At 45.7% G+C, this 25,873-nt stretch overlaps 1 protein-coding gene across 2 annotated transcripts in view; it reads right to left on the bottom strand.

Annotated features, from left to right (window-relative positions):
• BNC2 (basonuclin zinc finger protein 2) overlaps nucleotides 1-25,873 on the bottom strand; it is a 1,233,205-nt gene that overhangs the window by 905,970 nt on the left and 301,362 nt on the right. The window lies entirely within an intron of this gene.

The raw sequence follows: 25,873 nt of genomic DNA, 5'->3' as shown, positions 1-25,873 counted from the left end.
GGGAAAACCATCTGCCCATGACGAACCCCAATGCGAAGATCCGACGAGACCTACACTTTGCACCAACAGCCCCAGTCAACTGCCAATACAAAGCTCCAGCAATGACAGTCTCTTCATGCTACAACAGCAACCATGCCCAGCTCCCGACCTGGTCCTCGCGCCAACGATGACCTCCTTGTAGCACCTGCCAATTCGCATGACAGCTTCCCAAGGGGACTTGAGAAGATAACTTTTCAGGGGGTTGAACTGGTCTCTGTATTCGACCCGTGCTTCATCACGGTCAACCTGAACTTGCAACCAGATAAGTGGGGCTTTGTGCATTTTGGCTCTATTTTCACCTAAAACTTTATAAACTCCTATCTCCAGTTCTACTGACTGGATTTTTTTTATTTTAGTGTAATTTTTTTAAATAAAACTTTGCTCTATTGTATGTGTTGTATTCTCACTTTTATCTCTTTGAGTGCTGCATAACTACTTTACACGTTCCCCCTAAATTAATATGGACTGCTTTTGTGCAAAGCTACCTAGGTTTATTTAGCAACTTTTGTGGTTCACCCTGACAACAGCAGCGGTGCGTCCATTGGGGCGTAGGGGCGTAGCCCCACTAAGCCTGTGGACGCACCTGCGCTGCGTGACATTGTGAGAGCACCGACGATAATAAAATAAAGCGCCGCTTGAATCCGCTTGCGGGAAACACCCGATGTAATAGGGATTGGCAGGGGGTGGGGCTGGCTGGCTGGTGGTCTACAGTCTGCGCATGAGGAATTTAGGAGAAAACTTTCCGGAGCATGCGCGTTAGCGTGAAGTTACAGTTCCCATTAGAGGCTGGAAGGGGCCAGGGGGTGGTGCTGTTTTATCCGGGCCCCGTCATTGGTCATTTTAAAGGTTCCAGGGCGAGTAGTCTGTGTGCCTCTCTAGCCAATCCTGGCGCATATGCAGCGACAGGATTGGCTGGGCCACCGCAGGCAATCCATTATTGGATGCCGCGCGTGGGTGGGGCACACTGGCTAGGCTCAGCACATCATGGCCAATCACTGTGACTTCAGGATGTGAAGCCATTCAGTGATTGGCCATTCGGGGACGTGCGCCGTGACATTTCAGAGAAGTTTGAGTTTCTAGTAGGGGCCGGGGCTCCCTCTCCTCTCTGTCTCTCGTCTCGTGGCAGCACCGGCGGCAGTAGCACGTCCGTCCAACGGCATATGAAAGAACAACTCCTGCATTAGAAAGAGCGGCCCCTGGTTCAGGAGGTGAGTGAGTGAGTGGGGTATATTGTTTCGGAAAGTAATATAAGCGAAAGTTTGTCCATGTCCGCATCTCCTTAAGCCTGCCTGCGGCCTGCCTTAAGAAGTCGGGCAGAAAGAGCTGTCGGTTACGTAGCACTAGGACAAGACGATAGCTGTGTTTACTTGTTTTTTAGTTATGGAAATTAGTCTGCTGCAGTAGACTTGGCATCGTCCATTTTGCTAATTAACAAGTTCCTCTCTATCGCAGAAATGTGCCAGTTGTGCTTCATTTTCGGTAAACTGACCTCAAGCACAGTCACTCTCAGTGGCTCATTCCTTCTCTCGTAATTATCTCTCTCTACCATAGCACTAAAGTCTTCCCTTCAGTGTGCCTCTCTCCGTGTCAGACTCGCCCTTTACCTTTGTCTCTATTCTTCCTCCACACTGTCACTCCCCTCCCTCCTCACCTGTGCTCCCTGCGCTCCAGTCAGTAACCCGAGTGAGCTCAGCGCTGCAGTTACTTAGGAGGTCGCCTCGCAGTCAGTTGTTTCTCGCTCTAAGTCGCTGCTCGTCCCAAGTCCGGACCCCGAGGGGAGAAGCTGCCCGTGAGGATGAGGCGCCCAGAGACGATTCTGCTGTTGGGGGTCCTCTTGGCCGCCCTCCTCGGAGAAGCAGGTACCTGCTCACTTTACCGCTCATTCACAAAGTAATAGTAGGGAGGAATGGACAGTGGGTGGCACAACCTCCCCGCCCTACTTCAGGATGTTCTGGAAATTTCAAGGACAGGCCATGGCTAGCTAAGTAGTACTATGCATGCACTAGGGTTCGTGTCTTTAAGGAGCTCGCTATAGCCCAATTTACTAACAACGTGGCGGCCACGGAAGCATATTTTCCTTGCTTGCATTAGGTCCTATGACAGTAGTACCACACTGAAATTGCTACGACGTCAGAGTTGCTAAGTCTGACTTAGCTTCATATCTATTTATATCTTTTATTTGCTCAGCTCCACATGTCACCGATCAAACAGCTTCAGTGCGCTATGGATGTTACTAGACAGGAAAAGCTAACATGTGACAGGTCACATTGGTTACTACTCAAAGATAGGCTTGTCAGTTGATGCGTAGCCTTATCTTGTAGCTGAGCCATGAATAATCAAACGTGGTTTGATGTTCCAGCTGTTCTTAAGCAGGGCTTCACTGCACATGAACACCTGCCATGGTGTAGCGAATGGGAATCTGGATGGGCGGATGTTGAAGCGGGAATGTCCTTTGCCTGTTCTACAGAGGCAAACTCGAGCCGTGTAGGGTGTATTGTCCCTGTTTGCTCTGTTGCACAACTTCAAATGTGTGCACTGGTCTCAAATAAGGGCAGTGCGCCCTATTACTGTGAAAATGTGTTCCCCGAAGGCAGACGCAATCTCAGAGCTCCCCTGGAGGCAGTGCATTAGAGAAAGACGGAGCAGCTGCTTAAAGCAGCCATTTTATTATGGTCAGGCAGTGTTAGCTTGTTCAGGTCTCTCATCCTGCATGCCCTAGTTTGGGAACTGTAGTGTATAACAATGATAACAGAGGAAGGCAAGCTGTGCTCAAGATCAATACCCCGGAGTAACGTGCTACTTGCCGAAAAAGCACTTTGACACCTCGTCAGGGGTAGTAAGTGCTAAATAAATGCAATTACAATACAATACACTGGATGGCCCCTTTAAGCAGAGGAGTTATGTGGAAGGATAGGTGAACAATCACAAGAGGACTGTTCAAAGGGAAAAGCGTATTTCAATTAAATACATTGAAAAGAATGCTACCTATTAGTGATCTAATAGAAATGTTCCGAAAAAAGCTAAAGGGAAGTGTTCGCATTAACGTTAATAAACAAAAAAGCGAGAAAGGTGGAGGGGGAAGAAAGTAGGGTTAAGGGTAGGGCATGGGTAAGATGGCAGTTTCAGTTTGCTTATGGAATCAGTTCACATTTAAATAGAGGCGAGTGGGAGTAAGAAGACAGAAGTAGTGTAAAAGGAACAAATCAAAGGGTGTCTCCGTTTTCAAAAAGTACAGTTTTTCTCAGACAAACAAATCTTGCTTTAACCACTTGACTGTGAAATAATGAACTTTATTTAGCACAATAAGTTGCACAGACTCGGAATATTTTACACATGGTGCGCTTCCAGCTCGACCTTCCCATGAGCCATGTTTATATGTTACAGGGTCTGCTGATTTCAATGCCCATGTAAAATTGACTGCACAATTCCATGCATGTGTCTTGGAGGGCCTCTATAAAGTAACACATAAGCTTCCATTATGTGATCATCAAAGAAGGCAGTGGGCATTTATGTACCTGTCTGCGCTGCACTTCCCTTGTGGCAGAACTCTGTACTTCCAGATCTGTGATTGTGGATGTAATTGGCACGTATTTTGGTTCATCCCCCTCTGAATAGCATTTGCTCCATCACACCCTCTTGCATGACTGAGCCCCAATCTTTGTCACGAGGCAGATACATGGGAGCAATGTGTACATACAGAAAACATTTGTTTGTGTGCAGATGTGTGAAGATTTTGTTAGTCATTTCATACCAACTGCACTAGTTATTCTGTTTCGGTGGCGTTTAATTATACATGTGGGCCGTGGCTTGTGGCATTGCACATTTTCACTGCTTCCTGCTCAGTACAACAGTAAATGTTGCTGCACCCACCATAATGTGCTGCATAGCAAAATACTTATAATGTCCCAAAGGCTAGACTGATTGGATTGCAAATGCTTGTTGTTATGGTGATACTTCCAGCCAGGGACAATGGCAGACCCGCCCAGAGTTTTGATTTGCGCTCCAACCAGTCCAAGAGTTTGACAAAGTTTATGGACCAGATGTCCAGATGTTGAACACGCGGGGTAATGTTTGCAGTATCATCCAGTGCAATACTACCGTGGCATGGTCCGATAACGTGTGCAGCAGGTGCAGTGCGTCTATGGTCCAGGATGCAATATCACTTGTTACAAGCCAATAATACAGTCTGGACCAGGTGCTGTGATGTAAAGTGATGCATGTACCCTCTCTGGCATCTGGATTTCTGCTACGCCAGATATCAATATGACTGTGGACCAGAATGATAGTGTTTAGTTGCTGAGCTGCCCTAATATGTGGAGAGCGTGATATATTCAGACTCAAGGCAAGAGAGAAAGGATAGAAGGGTGAGGAGGAAAGGTTACACGGCCAGTGGTGGGGTGGGCTTTAGTGACTGGGTCTGTCAGGTTCCCGCATCTTCTATCCCCTGGACTCCCTCCTCACAGAGGAGGGCCCTGGCCTCTCTGCTCTGCTGCACCTCTGGGCCAGAAGTGACCTCTGCTCTTTTTCACCTCTCAAGGTGAGGTACCACCGGGGCAGGACACCTGTGTGTTTATAGAGGCCCGGCTCACCTGTGTGCCTGTAACACACCTAACGGGGTCTGAAGAGGCCTGGCTCACCTCTGTGTGCCTGTAACATCTACAGGGTCTGAATAGGCCTGCCTGCCTGCCTGGCTCACCTCTGTGTGCCTGTAACACACCGCACAGGGTCTGAAGAGGCCTGGCTCGCCTCTGTGTGCCTGTAACATCTACAGGGTCTGAAGAGGCCTGCCTGCCTGGCTCACCTCTGTGTGCCTGTAACACACCTCACAGGGACTGCCTGCCTGCCTGGCTCGCCTCTGTGTGCCTGTGTAACGCATCTCATACATTCTAAAGATGCCTGTCTGCCTGGCTCACCTCTGTGTCTGTAACACGTCTAACAGGGTCTGAAGTCGCCTGGCCTGAAGGGTGTGAGCATAAGATGTAGTCATCTCACACACAAAAGGGGAGAGGGTCTAAATACCTGTCTACCACCCCGAACCCCCAGTAACAACTACAATAACCACACAAAAGAGGGGCGGAGACAACAAACAAAAAACACAGACTCAACACCCCGGTGCAAGTACTGGCACGCTTCTGGGTGGTGAAAAACTGCCCTCACTCACACACAATGTGTGTGACATGCTTCATCATAGGGTCTGCTGCGACGTCCGAGCGTAGCCACACAACGGACGGAGCATAGGGAGGGGGAACAGAAAATGTATATACACACAAACACAGACACTGGACGTGACCATAAGGTCCACATGCAATGACTCGAGACTGGACACAACAAAAGACAACTCAAATTGCAGTAGGTAATATTAAAACTGACTCATGGATACCAAAGGCAACTTTATTATTAGGTTCCACGGACAGGATTAAAAAATGATAGGATGGTGGTGTTATAAGTGGTAATTAAGACCCACTAACACCCCACTCTCACTGCTTGCGTCATAAGATGTAGGCCTGCTGATGCAGGGTTACATGGAACCATTCTTATGGGGCTGTGGTACAGAGCGAGGCTGTGTGTTATGGAGCAGGCACTCAACATCACAGGGCTGATGCAGTTTGCTTTGGAGCTGTAGCATAATGCGGCAAGGAGCTCTGGCCAGTGCCATATGACGTTGTGTAGAGGGAGATATGGGGCTGCTTGCATAATGTATCACTGCAGTGTATTAAGAGGGCGTAGCACAGTTACTTAGGGTGGTACAGCTTGTTACAGAGTAATATAGAATTGATGAGTACAGTATGCACTTCACGTGGCCTGCACCCTGTTGACTTTTTCAAAGGCAACTGCATATTGCCTACACCACCTTCTCTGCATTTGTGGTGCATTGGAATGTTAAAAACAAGTATGCTGTTTGACTAGTGATGCATGAGTACGGACTGTGACTGTTTTACCATGTTGTTAATCCAATAACTGATATTATGACTTTATAGAGAATTTCCAGCAATGTTTGCTCAGAAATACACAGCCTATACTAGAGGGTCATTATGATATACATTCCCGCAGGGGCATTTGAAAGGTTGTATGTTCTAGTCCGCCTTTTTGCACGTGGCTTCAAAACGCTGTTATAATATGGATTCTTTAATTCTGCGTTTTGCGCATCTGGGGCCGCGTGACGAGCCCTGGCCTGTCTTACTTTTAAATGTTGTTCATGTGCCCCGAGGTTTATTCCCTTATAGATTGTTACTTGCACTTTATCATACATTGGTGCTGCGTGTCGTGAACTCTTTACACACATTTGTAAGAGTAGTTTTTATCTAATGAAATATTGTTTATCCTGTATCATTCACAAAGGCAGTGTAATTGCTATTCTCTTCTGCTTTTAATCATGATGCTATTTTAACAATGTTTAATTGTTTTGATGAATTATGAAACTGTACTGTATGTGGTGTTAAGGATTTTTTAAATCCGAAAATAACTTGAGGATGATGACTAATAGTCGCTAAACAAACGATAGTCTGAAAAATGATAGTGGTGAATTCACAGGCTGGTTTTTTATTGATTTGTTTTTTATCTGCGCCCTGACTGTTGGCCCTATGGTGTCGTTTGTCAGTGTTTTCTTTCTGTTTTTTTGTCTTGGCCCAAGTCTGGCTTCTGACAGGCTTTCAGTGTTAGCTGTTAACTTGCTGATCTGAAGGCTCGAGTACCCATTAATGTTTGCAGCACATGGTGGTTTCTCACAGTACACCACATGTCGACTGCCCCTCCACATTTATTCATGTTTAAGGGTAGGTTATGTGTATTTGTAGAGCGCTCCACCGCCCACGAGGGTATCCAGGCGCTGTGTACGGGTCCAGCCTCGCCTAGAGGACCTAGGGAGAGTTATTCGAAGGACCAGTTCTTCTTCAGCTGTATGTGTGGGGGGAGTAAAACACAACTTGTTCTTTATCCATCACATCTTTTGTTTTTGATGTGCGTGTAAGCCACTGCTAATCGCCCAAAATTGGCCTCCGAGCACCTGAGGAGTACATACAGAGCCGGCTTTAGGGCGGTGAGACTGGTGCTGCAGCACCTGTTGCTGGCCTTGGTGGGGGGCACAGTTTAAATTACTTATGGGTTTAAAAGGACTCTGATTCTGGGCAAATCACTTAATCTCCCTGTGCCTGAATGTGTCCCTGTGTAACATAACCGGTGCTCATGTAAAGTGCTCCAATACCTTTGGGTCAAGTTCGTGCTATATAAATCTGCATTAAAAAAAAAAAGGCTTATTGTATGTTGATGGCAAGGAAACCAGTCGCACCTTTTCTGCTGGTGCGTTTGAATTACAAGGCTCATCTCTCCCGTTTTGTCGCTTTCACTCACAAAGTTTTTTGGGAATATCCTGATTAAGTGATTTGTAATGAATCTGTCACACATATATTCCTCATTGCTTCCCCAGTGACTTCCCAGCCAAAAGACAACTGGATCCCCTTCCAGCAGTATCTGAGTCTGAAATGTGTCTCTGTTATGTAATGCTCACCTTAAATTTAGCCTTTACTACTCACATCAGTGGCACCTCATTGTTTTGGTTGTGGGCAAAGTTTTATAATTGGGTAGCTCATGTGCATTTTCATGACTAATGGGTGGGACAGATGCTAGTCTATAAGCGATCCTTGGGGATGGTCTGAGAACGGTTCAATACATTTTACTCCTCTGCATGTACCATTGTTGCTTGCTTGGCATCAGTCATGGGTCATTGACATCCCATTCTAGTTGCTAAATGTTCTGATTTAAAGCTGTGAAAACACAAGGAATCTATTTACTCCACATCAAAAACTGTTTATTGGTAATGGGGTAACAGTCAGTACCAATGTTGTAGGACAGGATCTTGATATGGCTGCCATCCTTCCATCATGCTGCCTTATCCATGGTTGCTGAGTCCATCTTAGAATATCTTCACTCTGTCAATGCCACCAATTGCAATGATTTGATCTTTCCTCGTGTCATGACCCACAACAACTTCTTCTACTCTTAGAGCTGAGATTTTCATGAAAGTCTTATAGTCTGAATTCAGCACCTGAGCGTAATAGGACGGAATGTATGAAGCTCTGTGGTTATACTGAATAAGCAGCTACCAATGTTATGCCATCTATTAATGTAATAACAGCACTTTCACAATTGCTTTATTAACCTTCCTGCTTTCTCAAATTTGCTTGAAAATGCACGATTTTTCTTCTTTTTTTTCAAAATTTTCTTGGGGGGGATTATCGACCCAAAACCCCCTTTTGGGGTTCGGGCTCACTCGCTACGCTCGCTCGCTACGGTGCAGTATGCAAATCACTTTGCGCCTCACCACTTTGAAATGTCACCCACCGCCCCTGCCTGACAATGATTGTGTTTAATACTTGATTGAGGCTTTCACCACTCTCAACTAATAAACACATTTCTTACATGTAAATGGACATCTATTCACCAAAAAGCTAGAAGAAGTGACATCACACATTCCTCGAAACCCAATGATATCACATAGCACCTCTAGACGGGAATGGAAATTACAGACAGTAAACAGGCTTGTATATGTCTTCTGTTCCTGCTACAGCCTCCTGGCATGGAGGCAAGCAGTAGCAAAGACGGTGGAGGGGCCTCCCAGAGGACAGGTAAGGGGTAACAGCTCCAAACTGTGGGTATCCCTTACTGACATCCATGACAGTATCTGCGCTGTGTATGAGAAAAGCTTGCACTGCTGCTGCCCATGGAGAACCTGTTCTACATTTATCAGCGAAGCTTGGAAAAAATGTTGCTATTACAAACACCAAAACTACAGGATTGGGAAAACGTTGCTTGTATTAAATCCTTGAGTTGGTCAATAGAGCTGCGGTGTAATGCCTGTCACAGAAATATGAATGGTAGCATGGGGCATTCTATGTGCCCATGATACACAGACGGAAATTAAAAACGTAACTGTAATACTATTAACAAGTTATCTGTAACACTAGTTTAGTAGCTTGGGAACTCATAGAACTGGGAAAAGGTAAAAATAAACGAATAAAAAATACACACTAGAAATAATTAGGGAAAAACAGTGAAACGTAAAGAAAACTGTCCGAATTACATTGCGAATTTTTTAAAATAACAAACACATTTTTACAGTCAGAAGACATTCTTGAGGTGGCTGACACCAACGAAAAAACCAGTTTTGTGCACTGCACGACTCATTTGCCAACTATACTCGTAATTTGTGTTGACTTTTAGAATTGAAATAGAAAAGAGAAGCAAAGGAAGGCTCAACGAATGGAGACAGGCACTGAATGGAAAAGGCAGGCATGTTTTTTAAACTATGGTACGATGGAGACAGTCGTTTTGGGTAGCAAAGGAGAGGCGTTGAAATAAAAAACGGAAAGCATTTGGGGGTGCAGGAGGCGAGTGGTGTAACTTCACTAAATCTTCCTGAACAGGAAGGAACACAAATCAAACGAGAGACAGAAACTACATGTTGATTTGTCATTTAAGGCATTTATATTTAAACACTTGATACTGTCCGAATTTTTATCTTGTGGTTTCTATTTTTTTATTTGAATTCAGTCGTATATTGTCTTGGATATTTTGACCTAGAGTCGCTTGATGCAGCTGCCATGGCAACAGGTGGCTGGATCCTGCTGTGATTTTGGTCAAAAGCAGAAACAGCCTTTGGTGCCTGTCACCTCAAAACAGTTTTTTTATTCAGAAACCTATATGGTGTCAGCTTAAACCAGCACTGGACGCTGCTAAGATTCACCTGTAAAGCCATCATGTCACAACAGCTTACGCTTCCTCTTTTCACTTTTGGGGATGCTCGGAGTCCCACACATGGATCATGATTTCCTTTGGAGAAGAAAGCTAATTCTACTAAAGTGGTTGGCATCGTCAACAAGTTCCTTCATGTCATTGGTTTCACCTTTTTCGTCTTTTCTTATGTTGGAATACATTGTGTCACGGCGTTTCGTGTAGAACGGCATCCATTGTTGTCAATTACCCATTGGTGATGCTCGAAGTTTAAAGCCTGATGGACCTGTCTTCCCTTTCCTAGATGGATGGTATTCATACGGGGAATAAGGCTTCATAACCATCTCTGTTTTCATTCGCCTAGTTTACTTGTGCTTTGTAATCATCAGTGCACTTACCACTATTAGTCGAGCGTGTATTCGTGATTTTATTGTTTGGGGATCTATGGGTGGTCCTCTATACTAACTCTTCCTCACCTTGAGACCATAGTTCCGTGGCAATTCAATTCTGTTAGTGGGTTATCACCCTAGAAGTCTCTCCAGAAGGGGTGGTCTCGCAATTTGTTGGCAACCTAGATGATCCATGACGTGGCACTGAATAACCTAAACTAGTTCATGCACGGGACGTCTGACAGTCTTGTGTTCTGACTGGCATAGTTTTGTGTAGTAAAAGACACACGGTTGATGGACGGAATGCAGAACAAATCAAACCTGTGTAGTGCCAGTGTGACCTAATGCACTTGTCTTTTTCTCAATTTCAGTCGATTTCCTTTCCTAGTGGTGGTATATTGTCTAAACTTTCCCCAGGAAGGTTACAGGGACAGGCATGTCCTTTGAGCGCCATTACCCTAATCAATACATTTATCAGCAGATGTCAGAACTAACTTGAGATAGTTCGAAGGATGGCGAGCTAGAAGATAACTAGTAGAAACTGCCTAGTTACCTTGAAAGTTATGCTCGAGGGAGAACAAAGACGTCAAGGTTGACAGAGAGGCCCTTATAAGGATGTTTACCTCTGCTATCACTAGACAGCAGGGCTTGGACTTTCAGAGTTCTAAGATACCAGTGTGGCAACTCCAGTAAAGCTCCATTTGTCTACACTCGACAATAAACATGCTTGTGTTCCATTTGTGAACTTCTAGAATAGCAGACACGAGTAGCACCAAGCTGCTAATTCCCATATGTGGGGCAACACAATACACACAGATGTTTTTACTCTGTAAGGGCCTCTTCTCAGTGGCTGAGATTCCCAATACTCCGAATTTAATGTAACGGTATCTGAGTTATGTCAATGGTGTTTTCTGAATATGAAAGGGTAGCTCAGTGAATTAAACAGTCTGGGGGTGATTGTCAGATCAAGGTTCTAACCACCTCAAGCCAAATTCAGCCTTCCATCGTTTCCGAAGTCATCTTGAAGTAGGCAGTCAGATATGACCCTAACCAATTGTAGGGTAGAAGATGTTTATTTGTATACACACTGACAGAGATAAACAATAAATAATGACTGTTCCTCCGTTTCCTAAAACCCATTGTTGAGGTCTCTCCATCTCTGGTTCCTTAGGTCTCCACAGCACTCTTCTTTCCCAACCCTTGATTGTGCTTGGGAGAATACAAAGATGTATGTCCTGAGGAATAGGCTTACTCCGTTATAGTTGGTCAGCCCTTCACCATCATCTGTGATCCAAAACAGAAAAATTAAAGAACAACACCAGGTTCCCCTAGTCCCGTGGTGAGAGGATTTTAGTGCCCTGTAGTGAATATCCTTTGTACCAGTGCCTCCTTCTAACCCTCCAGTGCGAGTCTCACCACCCCAAAAAGTATCTCTACCTTAGTGCCCACTGAATCATCAGACTCCTGGGTACTTGCCTGGGGCTATAGCTTTGGGTTAGGACCACAGCAATCAGGACCCCGGAGCTTGTCTCCCAGGCATTGTTGGATCCGCTCTCCTTTGCCTCTGAGGCCCCATCTGCTGCTCCCGACTCCACTGACCATCAGGTCTCTTTATCTCCAGTGTTGGTGTGCTTCTCACTTGCTGCGTCATCAGAGCTCCTTCGGCTAATCCAGTCCTCTCGAACGCCGTGAGAGCCCTGGCATGTCGCTCATATTCCGGCTCTTGATTGAAAGTGGGTGTGGTAGACCTGGCCACTAGAACGTCACCTGTGGCAGCCGTAGGGTATGTTGTAGCGGCCATCACAGGCTTCTCACCCTTCACATCGATCCCTGGGCTACGAATCTGTTATTTATCGAGCATAGAAGAGGCAGAGGTTTGGCACGAACCATCATATCAAAACAAGTTACTATTATTAAACGTACACAATTGTAAAAGTGAGTTAGGACGCTGGTTTACAATATTCCAGAAGGCTGGGGTTATTAATGAAACCTCATGTGGAAACTTAACCGAGATTTGTGTGAACTTTGGGTTCGTCTAATAGTTGACCACTATATTGAGGGAGGGGGAAGGCATCTGGAAGCAAGCCCATATCCTCTTTGCCTGTTGTATTGTGTTTTAGGACCCTAGTGTAAATTTCCCGATTCATGCCCTTACATAGGCATAAAGTACTGTATCCTTATATAGGCATAAGAATCATAACCATATTAAGACATAGCTCAAGTAGTCCTAATACGGCTTGGCTACTTCCACTAGTTCCAAAAATCTACAACGATTTCTTGGAAAAACCCGCCTTCAGCAGTCAGGGACTTCCCCCTGCATGAACATTAATTTATCCAAGAACTCATGGAGTTTTCAGAGAATTAAGTCTCCAATGACGTTATTATGTCCAATTTTACGTCAAACTCGGCACCTTCAAGGTATAAATATGCCCACACTTGATCAAACAAACACACAGTGGTTTGGAGCAGTTCGACTACCTACTTGCCCGACGCGCCCTGCTGCAGCAAGTGCCGAAGGAAGCCGACCCTCCAGCTGACGCACTGAGAGACGCTGTACTTTCTCCAGCCGAGAAATCCAGCTCCGGTGTTTCCAGGCTACCCTTGGGTGTTGCTCGGAAATCGAGTCCTGAGAGAGAGATACCAGACCTCCTACATTCTAAAACCAAGGTACGGAGCTGATTAGACCCTAAGAGAATTCTTGGATTAGATTCTTGGCAAAAGAATACTGAAACTAAGCTACACCTCACTTACTTCTTCCCTTGTACTAGACCTAGGTTAGGGACCCCGGGGTAGGCGTTTTTTAGAAGCACCAGTGAGTACTTTTAGTCATTATTTATCAATGTATGTATTTTATGTACTATATGGCTTAAAAACCATATCATGCTTTTACAGTATTATTTTATAATACTCTTCGTACTGTACACATTGTACTTTACAACACGTATTACGATTGTAGCAGTTAATTTCTTATGCTTGAGAAAGAAGACTGTTCAATAAATACCTTTTATTGAAAACGCCCGTCTCTCTATTTCTCTGCACCTCTGGTGAAACGAAGCATGCACGATTGACTGAGTGAAATAACTATCTATTGTTTCCACGACTCTAGAGATATATTTCTTATTCTTGGGGAACAAAGTTGTCATGTTTTAAACGGTTGTCAGAAACTAATCCCTTCTTGTTCATTCGAGAAAGTTTTTAGTGACCTCTGAGCTAGCTGGCACCTACACAATTAAGTCTAGTATATTCGGTAGAGACCTAGTCGACCTCAGTCCTACGTCTAAACTACAGGATATACTATTCCAATGCGCAGAGCCTATTGGGAATATAGGAACTACACTGGCCACAACATTGTCATTTGCTTCATAACCAAATGCTAAGAACAGCAATATATATTTTTCTGCATTTTAAAGTAAATAAAAATAGAAGAAGAAATAGCCCTGAATCATTTCCCTCTTGCAGAAAAAGCCCTTCCATAAAAATCTTACTTTTCTACCTTCAAGCTCAAGGAAGTGGATGCTATAATGAAGCTAGAACACAAGGCCAGTGCTTACTTCTGCCTGGTCAGCTTTTCCCATTTTCTTCTGCATCACAGACTTTTTCGCCACACATACCTCTGCGATTTCCAATCTTATTACACTGTTTTCCATGCCCACCTAATGTAGACAGTTTTAACCCCACAGCTCACAAAGAAGTTCTAGCCACTTAAGGCAGATTTTGTTTCTCTATTTTCCAAGAATACACTTTTGAGAGGAAAGGCTTAAGGCAATCACCTAAATACATGGAATAGAGACAGAAACTATAAAAAAAAGAATCATTAACTAGGCCACCTGGTCCGTTTAGGCCACAGGTCTTCAAACTGTGAAAGAAACCCCTAGGAGAGCACAACTGATCTCAGGGTGCCAGGCTCTGGCCAAGAGGAGCATTTACTACAGCCCTGGGGAACAAAAACAAACATAATGCTGAAAACAGCGTTGTAGGTTAGTGAAAGAAACCTGAGTGGCAGAGAGCTATTCTGTAATGGGCCATCAGTAATGTTTGTGTCACTCATTCATGTACGTGTTAAAGTTGAGGGGGGGGGGGCACAATTCAATAAACCCTGAAAGATACTTTACACTTTTATGCCAATAGCATGTTGCCAACATGTATTTGACTGCTTTTTTGAAGACTTAACTAAACATAACTGCAGCATTTAGCATGAACAATAACAGTGACCGATTGCAGGCAAACAATGATCAGATCACTTTCATTCTCGAAGTTAAGTGTCTCATGCAGTGAATCCTAGGAGCTGGTCCCTTGACAAGTATTTGCTAACTAATACCCAGTCCTATTTGCAACCTGAATTTTCCTATGCGGACAATAGAGATTCGTCTTTAGCTGACCACATCATCAGTGGTAAATTGCGATTCCCAAAAGCAATTATGTTGAAAACAAATACCAAAATATAAGTACTTAAAATGTAATTATAATCGCAAGGAAAATAATACCAAAACTGACATCTCAAAATGAAATTTAAAAAAAACCATTAAATTAGTTAACGCTAAACCTAAGCCATATGTTCACCCAAAACTAAGACCCATAGCCAACTGATAACTTTAAGCCTATGCCTAATTCTAACATTGAACCGAAGCTTAATGCTCACAATATGTCTAATTATATATTTCAGCGTGTTTTAAAGACTTATAGTGGTTTCAAAATAAAACTATGACAGTCTAATCTGTGACTCCCAACAAAAACACACAGGTAGACTCCAAAAACTAGAGATCAAGCCCAGATTATGACTAGTGCATCAAAAACACATTCATGTAACAACAGCCTTGAAAGCACTCTACTGGCTCCAGCTGAATTCAAGGGGAAGTTTCAAGATCTTTTGTACCATCCACAAGGTCAAATGAAATAAAGGACCAGCTATATGCAAAATCTGCCTCCACTATACACTACTGCCTGGAGCCAACTTCCATCTTATCCAACAGCAGACATTCAGACAAGAGAAACAGAGGCAAACCAATAGTAGTTCATGGCCCTCTACCTTGGGCGCCCTTGAGCTTTAGCCTGACATTAGAACCTCACCACCGCCAGTTCAGAAAACTCAGAGAGCCTCATATCTTAGGTGAACATTCTTCTATATACTGGTGAGAATACGTGTAGGTTCAAATACACATATCACACTGGACTCAGTTCATAATTTGGCCTTCCTCCATGCTTATGTAGTACAATTGTTTAATTTAGCAGACAGCGGGTGTACTGTTTTTCAAAAATTCCTAAAGAAATAAAAGCAGATGGTACGGTAAACACTAACTGAAGAATAGTTGAATTATCCTCTGGGTTACACATTTTTACTCAAAACATCCATGACACTGATTACCACAATTACAGTTAGACTTAAGTCTTCTGTTCTCTTGACAAAGATAACCCATTAAGGTTAGGCCTTAAGTTAGCACTGTGAATTCATAGTGATTTCGGACTTCTATGAAACAGTTCTTAGGTTCTGGGTATAGTAGTATAGAAAACGATATAGCTTTATCACTTACTAGCAGTCCGTCCCGACGTTGTCCGGGTATGAAATAGAATGTGTGTAATGTGTGTATTTGGCAAGGGCAATTTATTTCAAAATCTCGCGGTAGACACAATTTTTTGTTTCATTAGAATAGGGACGGAGAAGGCCCAGCTGCAGCCCTGGTTGATATTAGCAGGCGCGTGTAATTGGTGTAGTGATCCGCCGCCTGAGCCCGGCTACAGCCCTGGTTGATGTTAGCAGGCGCGTGTAATGTCGTTGAATGAGAGAGTTATCAGCCGCGGGTAAATCCGTTTAATGAGCGAGTTGAGTGACAGCGAGTAGGAGAGGCTGCAGTAATTGTCCCCGCAAACTCGCTCATTTGCGTGTTCCGCCGCTTGAGGCCCAGATACAGGCCTGTTTGAGGTTAGCAGGCATGTGTTCCCCTGCTTGAGGCCCAGCTGCAGCCCTGGTTGATGCTATCAGGCGCGTGTAATTAGTGTACTGATCCGCCGGCTAGAGCCCTGGTTGATGGTAGCAGGAGCGTGTAATTTCATTGAATGAGAGAGTTCAGTAACAGCGCGTAGGAGAGGCTGCAGTAACGTTACTTACCAGGCCTCCAGGTGAACGTGTTTGTCACGGCCCCAGCACACGGCCACAGCAGACGATCTTCTGATTAATGTACGACCCACATGGCATGAAGGGCGGAAGGTAGCACACGCCCCCAGCGTTTCTCACGCCCCCAGCGTGCCCCTTGATGCGGCGCAATTGCTTTCACATGGCATGAAGGCCGGACACACGCCCCCAGCATTTCTCACGCCCCCAGCATGCCCCTTGATGCTGTGCAGCAACGTAATTGGCGCTTGTATGTACGACTCACATGGCATGAAGGGCGGACACATGCCCCCAGCGTTTGTCACGCCCCCAGCGTTTGTCACGCCCCCAGCACACGCCCACAGCCCACGATGTGATGGCCGTACTACACGCCCCCAGCGTTTGTCACGCCCCCAGCCCATGCCCACAGCACGACGCAGACACGCCCACAAGGGACTACTTTGCTGGCACGGTTCTTTTACCTTTTAAATGTATAGAGGAGTTGGCCTAACGGCTAAGGCGCTCGACCTCGGACCTGGGGATCTGGGTTAGAGTCTTGGTAACGACGCCAAACATCCTGTGATTCTGGGCAAATCACTTAATCTCCCCGCGCCTAACAAAAAATGAATGTGTGTCCTCATGTAACGTAACTGGTGCTATGTAAAGCGCTCTGATACCTGATTCAGTTCGGGTCAAGTTTGCGCTATATAAAACTCTGCAAAAAAATATATATATATGGTGGCCATCTGCATAGCCTATGTCCTTCTGCTGCAACTGCCCTTTCCAACGCTGTATTGGGTGTTGTGATTGGTGCTGTGGTTACTGAGATTACCCGCCTCAAAGGTTTTGGCTCTCTCTTTATAATATTAGTATGGATTAGAACATTGGAATGTGGAGCCCTCCGTTGCAGACAATGGAGTGCTCCGTGCTTCTACGGGCAGGTAAAGGTTGTTTAAATAAAGGCCTCTAGGAGGCCGAGGGGATTTCAATCACCTCGGGCTCCGAGAAGCCTTTGTTTAATTTGTTAAAACATTCTGCCCTTTAGTGGCAGAATGTTCTAATAGCCTTATAGCCCTTCGTAGGTGGGCTATACCGGCTATGAAAGTCCCGCTCCCTTGTTAAAGGCCTTAACGCTGGAGCGGGCAAGCTATAAAGCTATATTATATTTTTACAGTCTCAACATTCTTGGGTGTCAAAGAGTTTGACACTCCTTGAGCGAGTGCTGCAGGGGCCTAAAGATTGGAGAAAAGAAGAATTGAAAACCCCAGAATTTGTCGGTCCCCAGTACAATCCCCACTGTAAATAGCATTAGAAATGCAATCGGGCTCGGATTTATTTGAGTTTGAGCTAATGGCATTGTAAATGCCAATGTCTTTTTGCCATGTGTTATGGAGTGTGTGCATGTGGTGTGTAGTGGAAGTATGTTGGTTGAATTGTAATTTTACCAATGGTGGCATGCTGTGCTTTATATGAATATGTTTAAAAGTAAAGTGTACCATACTGCGATTGCTTGGTGGAAAAGTGCACTGCCGGCTGGAGGTGTGTGTGCCTGGTGGAAGGGTGCACTGACGGCTGGTGGGTGTGTGCTTGGTAAAAGCGTGCACAGATGGATGATGGCTGTTGGTGTTTGTGCATGGTGAAAGCATTCATTGACGGCTGGGGGTGTGTTGTTGTGTGTTGTTGTTTTCTGTGTGCTGGTGAGTGTGTGCTGGTGAGTCTGTGGGGGTGAGCCTGGGGAGTGAGTGTGGTGGTGAGTGTGTTGTGTTGAGTGGTGACAAGTGTGTGGTGTTAAGAGACTGAGGTGTGTGGTTTGTGTGTGCGTTATGTGTGTGTGGTGTATGTGTGTGTGGTGTTTTCTGCACACTCACACACTGCCCCGTAACATTCACACACTGCTCACCCGCACACTCCCAATGTCACCCTGCATAGTCACACACTGTCACATAGTCACACACTCAGCAGCACACAGCACTCAACAACACTCTGCCCTCAACAGCACTCTGCCCTCAACAGCACTCTGCAATCAACAGCACTCAACAGCACTCTGCCCTCAACAGTACACAGCACTCTGCCCTCAACAGCACACAGCACTCTGCCCTCAACAGCACACAGCACTCTGCCCTCAACAGCACACAGCACTCGGCCCTCAACAGCACACAGCACTCGGCCCTCAACAGCACACAGCACTCGGCCCTCAACAGCACACAGCACTCAACAACACACAACACTGCACTCAACAGCACTCTGCCCTCAACAGCACTCTGTCCGCAACAGCACTCTGCCCTCAACAGCCCTCTGCCCTCAACAGCCCTCTGCCCTCAACAGCACTTAACAGCACTCTGCACTCAACAGGATTCTGCACTCTGCACTCAACAGGATTCTGCACTCTGCACTCAGCAGCATTCTGCACTCTGCACTCAGCAGCACTCTGCACTCAGCAGCACTCTGCACTCAACAGCACTCTGCACTCAACAGCACTCTGCACTCAACAGCACTCTGCACTCAACAGCACTCTGCACTCAACAGCACTCTGCACTCAACAGCACTCAACAGCACACTGCACTCAACAGCACTCTGCATTCAACAGCACTCTGCACTCTACACTCAACAGCACTCTGCCCCCAACTGCACTCTGCCCCCAACAACACTCTGCCCCCAAAAGCACTCTGCCCCCAACAGCACTCTGCCCCCAACAGCACTCTGCCCCCAACAGCACTCAACAGCACTCTGCACTCAACAGCACACAGCACTCTGCACTCAACAGCACTCAACAGCACTCTGCACTCAACAGCACTCTGCACTCAACAGCACTCTGGCCTCAACAGCACTCTGGCCTCAACAGCACTCTGCCCTCAACAGCACTCTGCCCTCAACAGCACTCTGCCCTCAACAGCACTCTGCCCTCAACAGCACTCTGCCCTCAACAGCACTCTGCCCCCAACAGCACTCTGCCCCCAACAGCACTCTGCCCCCAACAGCACTCTGCCCCCAACAGCACTCTGCCCTCAACAGCACTCTGCCCTCAACAGCACTCTGCCCTCAACAGCACTCTGCCCTCAACAGCACACAGCACTCATCAGCACCCAGCACATAACAGCACTCAACAGCACACAGCACTCAACAGCACACAGCACTCAACAGCACACAGCACTCAACAGCACACAGCACTCAGCACTCAACAGCACACAGCGCTCAGCACTCAACAGCACACAGCGCTCAACAGCACACAGCACTCTGCCCTCAACAGCACACAGCACTCATCAGCACCCAGCACATAACAGCACTCAACAGCACACAGCACTCATCAGCACCCAGCACATAACAGCACTCAACAGCACACAGCACTCAACAGCACACAGCACTCAACAGCACACAGCACTCAACAGCACACAGCACTCAACAGCACACAGCACTCAACAGCACACAGCACTCAACAGCACACAGCACTCAACAGCACACAGCACTCAACAGCACACAGCACTCAACAGCACACAGCACTCAACAGCACACAGCACTCTGCCCTCAACAGCACTCTGCCCTCAACAGCACTCTGCCCTCAACAGCACTCTGCCCTCAACAGCACTCTGCCCTCAACAGCACTCTGCCCTCAACAGCACTCTGCCCTCAACAGCACACAACACTCAACTGCACACAGCACTCAACTGCACACAGCACTCAACAGCACACAGCACTCAACAGCACACAGCACTCAACAGCACACAGCACTCAACAGCACACAGCACTCAACAGCACACAGCACTCTGCCCTCAACAGCACTCTGCCCTCAATAGCACTCTGCCCTCAACAGCACTCTGCCCTCAACAGCACTCTGCCCTCAACAGCACTCTGCCCTCAACAGCACTCTGCCCTCAACAGCACTCTGCCCTCAACAGCACTCTGCCCTCAACAGCACTCTGCCCACAACAGCACTCTGCCCACAACAGCACACAACACTCAACTGCACACAGCACTCAACAGCACACAGCACTCAACAGCACACAGCACTCAACAGCACACAGCACTCAACAGCACACAGCACTCTGCCCTCAACAGCACTCTGCCCTCAATAGCACTCTGCCCTCAATAGCACTCTGCCCTCAACAGCACTCTGCCCTCAACAGCACTCTGCCCTCAACAGCACTCTGCCCTCAACAGCACTCTGCCATCAACAGCACACAGCACTCAACAGCACACAGCACTCAACAGCACACAGCACTCAACAGCACACAGCACTCAACAGCACACAGCACTCTGCCCTCAACAGCACTCTGCCCTCAACAGCACTCTGCCCTCAACAGCACTCTGCCCTCAACAGCACTCTGCCCTCAACAGCACTCTGCCCTCAACAGCACACTGCCCTCAACAGCACTCTGCCCTCAATAGCACTCTGCCCTCAATAGCACTCTGCCCTCAATAGCACTCTGCCCTCAACAGCACACAGCACTCAACAGCAACCAGCACTCAACAGCACACAGCACTCAACAGCACACAGCACTCAACAGCACACAGCACTCACAGCACACAGCACTGCACTCTGCACCCAACAGCACACACCACTCTGCACTCAACAGCACACAGCACTCTGCACTCAACAGCACACAGCACTCTGCACTCAACAGCACTCTGCCCCCAACAGCACCGTAGCGCTGCTCTTTAACGTAAACGACAGACGGGTGCCGTGCACAGTATGTTCGCTTGGGAGCCTTGAGATTACCGGCTCAGGATTATCCCTCCTGGTAGGTTTTGCATATGCACCCTTTAAACACAGTGTTTAAAATATTGGGGGTTAAGAAGGGTCCTTCATTTCTCTCCGTTGGTTTGCGGTAGCCTCATTTACGTTCTGTTTACAGAGGTGGGGCTCCTCCTCCACATTGGATGTGGCTGCCTCATCCAGCACGTAATGTTTACAGAGGTGCCCCCTCCCGCGTTGCCTGTTGTCTGAGCCTTGATTTACACAGCACAGATGGCAGACACCATCGGAAGCAGTAGATCAGTGGAGGCTTGCGCGCGCACTCCCCTCTCGGAAACACAAGTTACATGCATAATTAAATATCGTGTTAGCCTCGTTTTGCACAAGGTGCTTGTGAGGATGGGTCTTAACAGTTCGCATCTGTGTTGAGCTCTTCTATTTTGACTTCCCGAGTCACCTATACCAGGATTATACTTTGTGTTTCATATATTGTTTGTTTACGAATGCGCTGATTATCGTGGGCTAGACTTGTTTCCTGCAGATCATAATGTGTTCTGCTGTCATTTGTTTGGCCGCAATGTCAGTATAAACCTGGCTTGGAAACAGCACGCATATAGGCAATTCTGGCTGGTGAAAGGTAGCTGTCTAGTCATACCAGGCTTTTAGAAGAGATGGTTGGTTTATCATGCTCAAATTGTTTTCAGTGAGTGTTATCTTGCAACACATTATTTGGTACAATATGTATGCATTTGCAGAATGCATGAGGGTAGCTAAAGGGTTGCTGTGTGTTGGGAAGTGAAACAGATCCATACGTAATATTAATTTTACATTTCACCGGGGAAAGCACTATCATGGCACGCATTATTTGGAGAAGAAACAAATAAAATAATACTGTGAATACAATTAACAAAGGCACACTGTTGCCTGAAGTCGTACTTAAACGAAAGTGCACTGTGAAATTTTTTCAAGCTGCTTAACTAACACGACTACGAAATCAAACAAAGGGAGCTGCGCGCTGAGCGCTGCTGAATGGTGAACGCGCCCGGACATCTGGATTCACTTACGGAGGCACCCTGACAGCTCCTAATTATAATTAATGTACTTCTTTGCGCGAGCACGAACGAAATATGCCCAAAATGGCGGAACAAAACTACATTTACCCTATCACTTCAAGCCTATTAAAACGAAAACACAAGGAAGACGAATCACTGGCCAGATGACAGAAAACGCTAAGGAATGTGTGGAATTCCTCTCGCAAAGGCCCTAAGGATACTTCTTCTTTTTTTTCTTATAACATTAGGATCTCGAAACTCCTCCCCCACTTACAGTGGGGAGGAGTCCGAGCCCTAAAAACTACTGAATAAGCTTCCTTCCCTTATATAACTTCCACGCCACCCAAAATATAACCCCCCCATGCATATCAGCTTCAGGTGTGCAAGATCAAAAACCGTTTTGCTTTGAGGGGCTCCTAATTACAATGTTTGAAGACCACTGCTTTAGAATATTTTAGCAACAACATATGTTTTTGCTGGTTTACTCCAGCACTGAAACATGGATCTTCCCTTTATTAAGAGAACAAAGAATTAGTCAATAATTCTACTGAGGGGGTCACGACTGCATAGAAAATGGAACAATAATAACAGATTCATCAAGCGTATATAAACAAAGAGGAAGAAATATACAATTAAAAATGTTAAAAACGTTCTGTAAATGCGAAGGAATTTGAAATTGGAGGGTAAAAATTAAGTCAGTATCCTCAGATTGATTCATAGGAGCAGTGTAATAGTATTAATCATATTTAGTATGGAAGATAAATAGCCCCTGTATATTGTTTTGAGGTTCAAATCATAGAAAAGGCTTCCAGAAATTACTCAGTGGGGTCCCCAGATTCCAATAATGATTAAGTGGGGGTCCCCTAGTTCTAGTAATGATTAAGTGGGGGTGCACAGAAGTCAACAGGTTAAGTACTGTGCTGGAGTACAGCATGCATACCAGCATTTTGAAACAGTAAAGAGGGAAATATGAACAAATAAAAAGGACGAATTTTTGCTCAAATTGACTTGAATTGAATCAGAGGACATTTTAGGCTGGAGATAGCTTAAATTTAATCATGTTTAGCTTTCTTTAAAAAAATCATGAGTTTCCTGCCAGAATCGGGCCTGTCTGTTGGCATGTGTGATATAGGTCAACATCTAGTGTAGGTGACCAAATTTAGCAATATAGTTAACAATGGGCTTTGTTTCTTGATTTCAACAACATTTTGTGATGTGAGCAATAAGAATATGACCGCTCTTTGGCACTACTACCACAAAGAAGGAGGCAAAGGTACGGCAAACGTACAAATCTCTAAATGCGGGTTTCATGTTAAAAAAACCAGCTAAAAACTTCTGGCCACATATTTTTGCGCCAATTCACCATTAACACAGCACTTTAGGTGACGAATGGGACATTTCCCGATAGTTAGCCGCAATGCAGGCTGATAGTTCATCGAGACAACGCCCACAGAATTACTCACTTCAGGAAAGTTTTTTGGGAAACACGCTTGAGTGAAACAGGGAACTATACAGCGTGCTGATGCTTTAGAACACACAGCTGTTATTTCTATTGCCTTTCATTAATTATTAATGCAGGCTGTAGGACAGAAGTCATGTTCATAACTCACGCTCCTCGGGGGCTGTTTAAACTGGCAATAGCCGAGAAAAACCCAGAAAAATACCGTAAATATGTATGTTCAGTCGAAAATCTCAGCTTTGCTAATGCCCGCTCTCTTTTACCGCTTCTTTCTTTGTCGTTGAAACTGACATGTTTAAAAAGGTTTGCTTTAGGTGAAGGTTTTTTCTGCCTTTAATTATCCGACACACAGTAGCATAGCTGCATTAGCCTAGCCCAGGGACAAGGCTGGATTGGAGCCCAATCGCTAACTAGAGACATTGTTCTGGCTACGTTAAGCAGAACACATTTTTATGTCCGAACAATGGCAAAGCACAGAGGTTCGGTGTTTCTTTACAAGTTGTTGCTTTTTAATTAACCATTTCCTAGGATGCTTGTTATTTTCGGCTTTAAACCCCGGCTCTCCTTCACTTTTGCTCAACGGCATAATCCTTAGTGAGCAACTAAAGCTAGTTGTATGGGGGGAGCCTTATCAGCCCCAGACTTGAAAGCAGTAATTTCTGGTTTACTTTAACTAGTTAAAATTCGGTTAAGACGGTCTCATGCTTGGTCGAGTTGAAATTCATGTACTTGACTTTAAAAAAAAAATCTCAAAAATATCTTTTTTAATTTGCCTACTACATTTAGGTTTACTTTCACTTTCTTTTCTTCTCTTCTGCTAAACAACAGAGATAAGTGATACTGTGGTCAAATATCCTGTTGGAACCTTTCAATTCTGTGAGGAGGGTGGGTTTTCCTTCACTCCCACCCTGCTTACTACTTTATCTTCCTGTGGCACGCTGCAGGTGGAGTGGATTATTGAAACATTCAGGACCACTTAAACTACCGCCTTAGTGGACCGGACATCATGGAACTCTAGTTGAACAAACCCACAACTGGGAGACTCATAGACATGAAGGAGGGTGCCCAAAGCTGTCAGTGTCACCAATGATGTACTGCTTTGTTGTTGTTTGTCCTTAATTCAGACCCCTGACATTATCTCCGCCTATCTTAGAAATGGCAGTGGATACTGGAATCCAAATGTTCAGATATTAAAAAAAGTCATAATTCTTGTGCAGTCAAGGGTGGATGTTAGTGGGATACTCTGCATGGCAATTACAACTGCTGTGAGTGAAGGATGTACTGCTGATTGAAGGGCAGAGCATGTGAACACTAGCAAAGCCAAGAGGTTACTGCTTTCATACTAGCAAAACCCATGAATTATTGAACACAAAGAATAACAATCACATCACTGGCAAAGCAAATAGGCCCAACATCGTGGCACTCATATCTGCAGGAGCCCTGGACCATACACCAACTTCACCAACACCATCATGAACTTAGTCGGACTACATGCCCTCTACACTATCAATTACTCCTACTTGGAGACCTGAGCTTCCACCTGGAAGACCACGTTGACCCCACCTCAAAAGCACTCAAAGACACTAGAAGCTTGGACCTCACCCGAGTAAAGGGAACTACCCACGTCGCTGGACACCTCCTGGACCCCATTTTCACCACATTCCGCAACATCTAATTCTAAAAGCCCATAATAGTCTCCTGGAGAGACCACACCCTCATCAAGTTCAATATTTTCATTAAAAAACACTGCTACCAGGACGTTCATCCACTCAAGAGGCCCCACTGGACCACTGCCCCAACCATGCCTGCACCAGAGGACTGCAACCCATGACCACCATGCTCACACCCCTTCTGAATGCCCCCACCTCTTCTGGGACCATCCTCCCGTTACTGAAGAAATCCTCCGCAGACCCATCGATGCTTACCAACTACAGACCTATCTCTCTGCTACCATTTTTGGCCAAATTCTTAGAGAAAATCATTAATAGATGCCTCACGAACATCAACAGCCACCAGCTCATCAATACCACTCAGTCTAGTTTTAGACCCACCACAGCACAGAAATTGCCCTCCTCATCATCATGGATGACATCGCATGAATTTGGATGGAGGAGACACGTGGCCCTCATCCTCCTAGACCTCTCCACAGTGTTTGACAAGGTGTCCCATCCCATCCTTATCCAAAGCCTACACAGTATTGGAATCCAAGTACATGCACTCCAGTGGCTCTGCTCCTTCCTGGCACCATACACTTCAGATGCTGGCAACATAATTTGTGGAGTGCCGCAAAGATCTTTCCTGAGCCCGACCCACTTCAATGCATACATGACCCCACTAGGCAGCATTATCTGCTCTTACTCCGCCGATGACACACAGCTCATTCCCTCCCTCAGGGACAAGATGCCAAAACCCAGATCAAGTTCAATGCCCATT

Source organism: Lissotriton helveticus, chromosome 2_1 (assembly GCF_964261635.1).
Source record: "Lissotriton helveticus chromosome 2_1, aLisHel1.1, whole genome shotgun sequence".
In the NCBI taxonomy this organism is placed as follows: domain Eukaryota; kingdom Metazoa; phylum Chordata; class Amphibia; order Caudata; family Salamandridae; genus Lissotriton; species Lissotriton helveticus.
The sequence above is the reverse complement of the archived record's forward strand: the minus strand, read 5'-3'. Positions and strand labels throughout refer to the sequence as shown.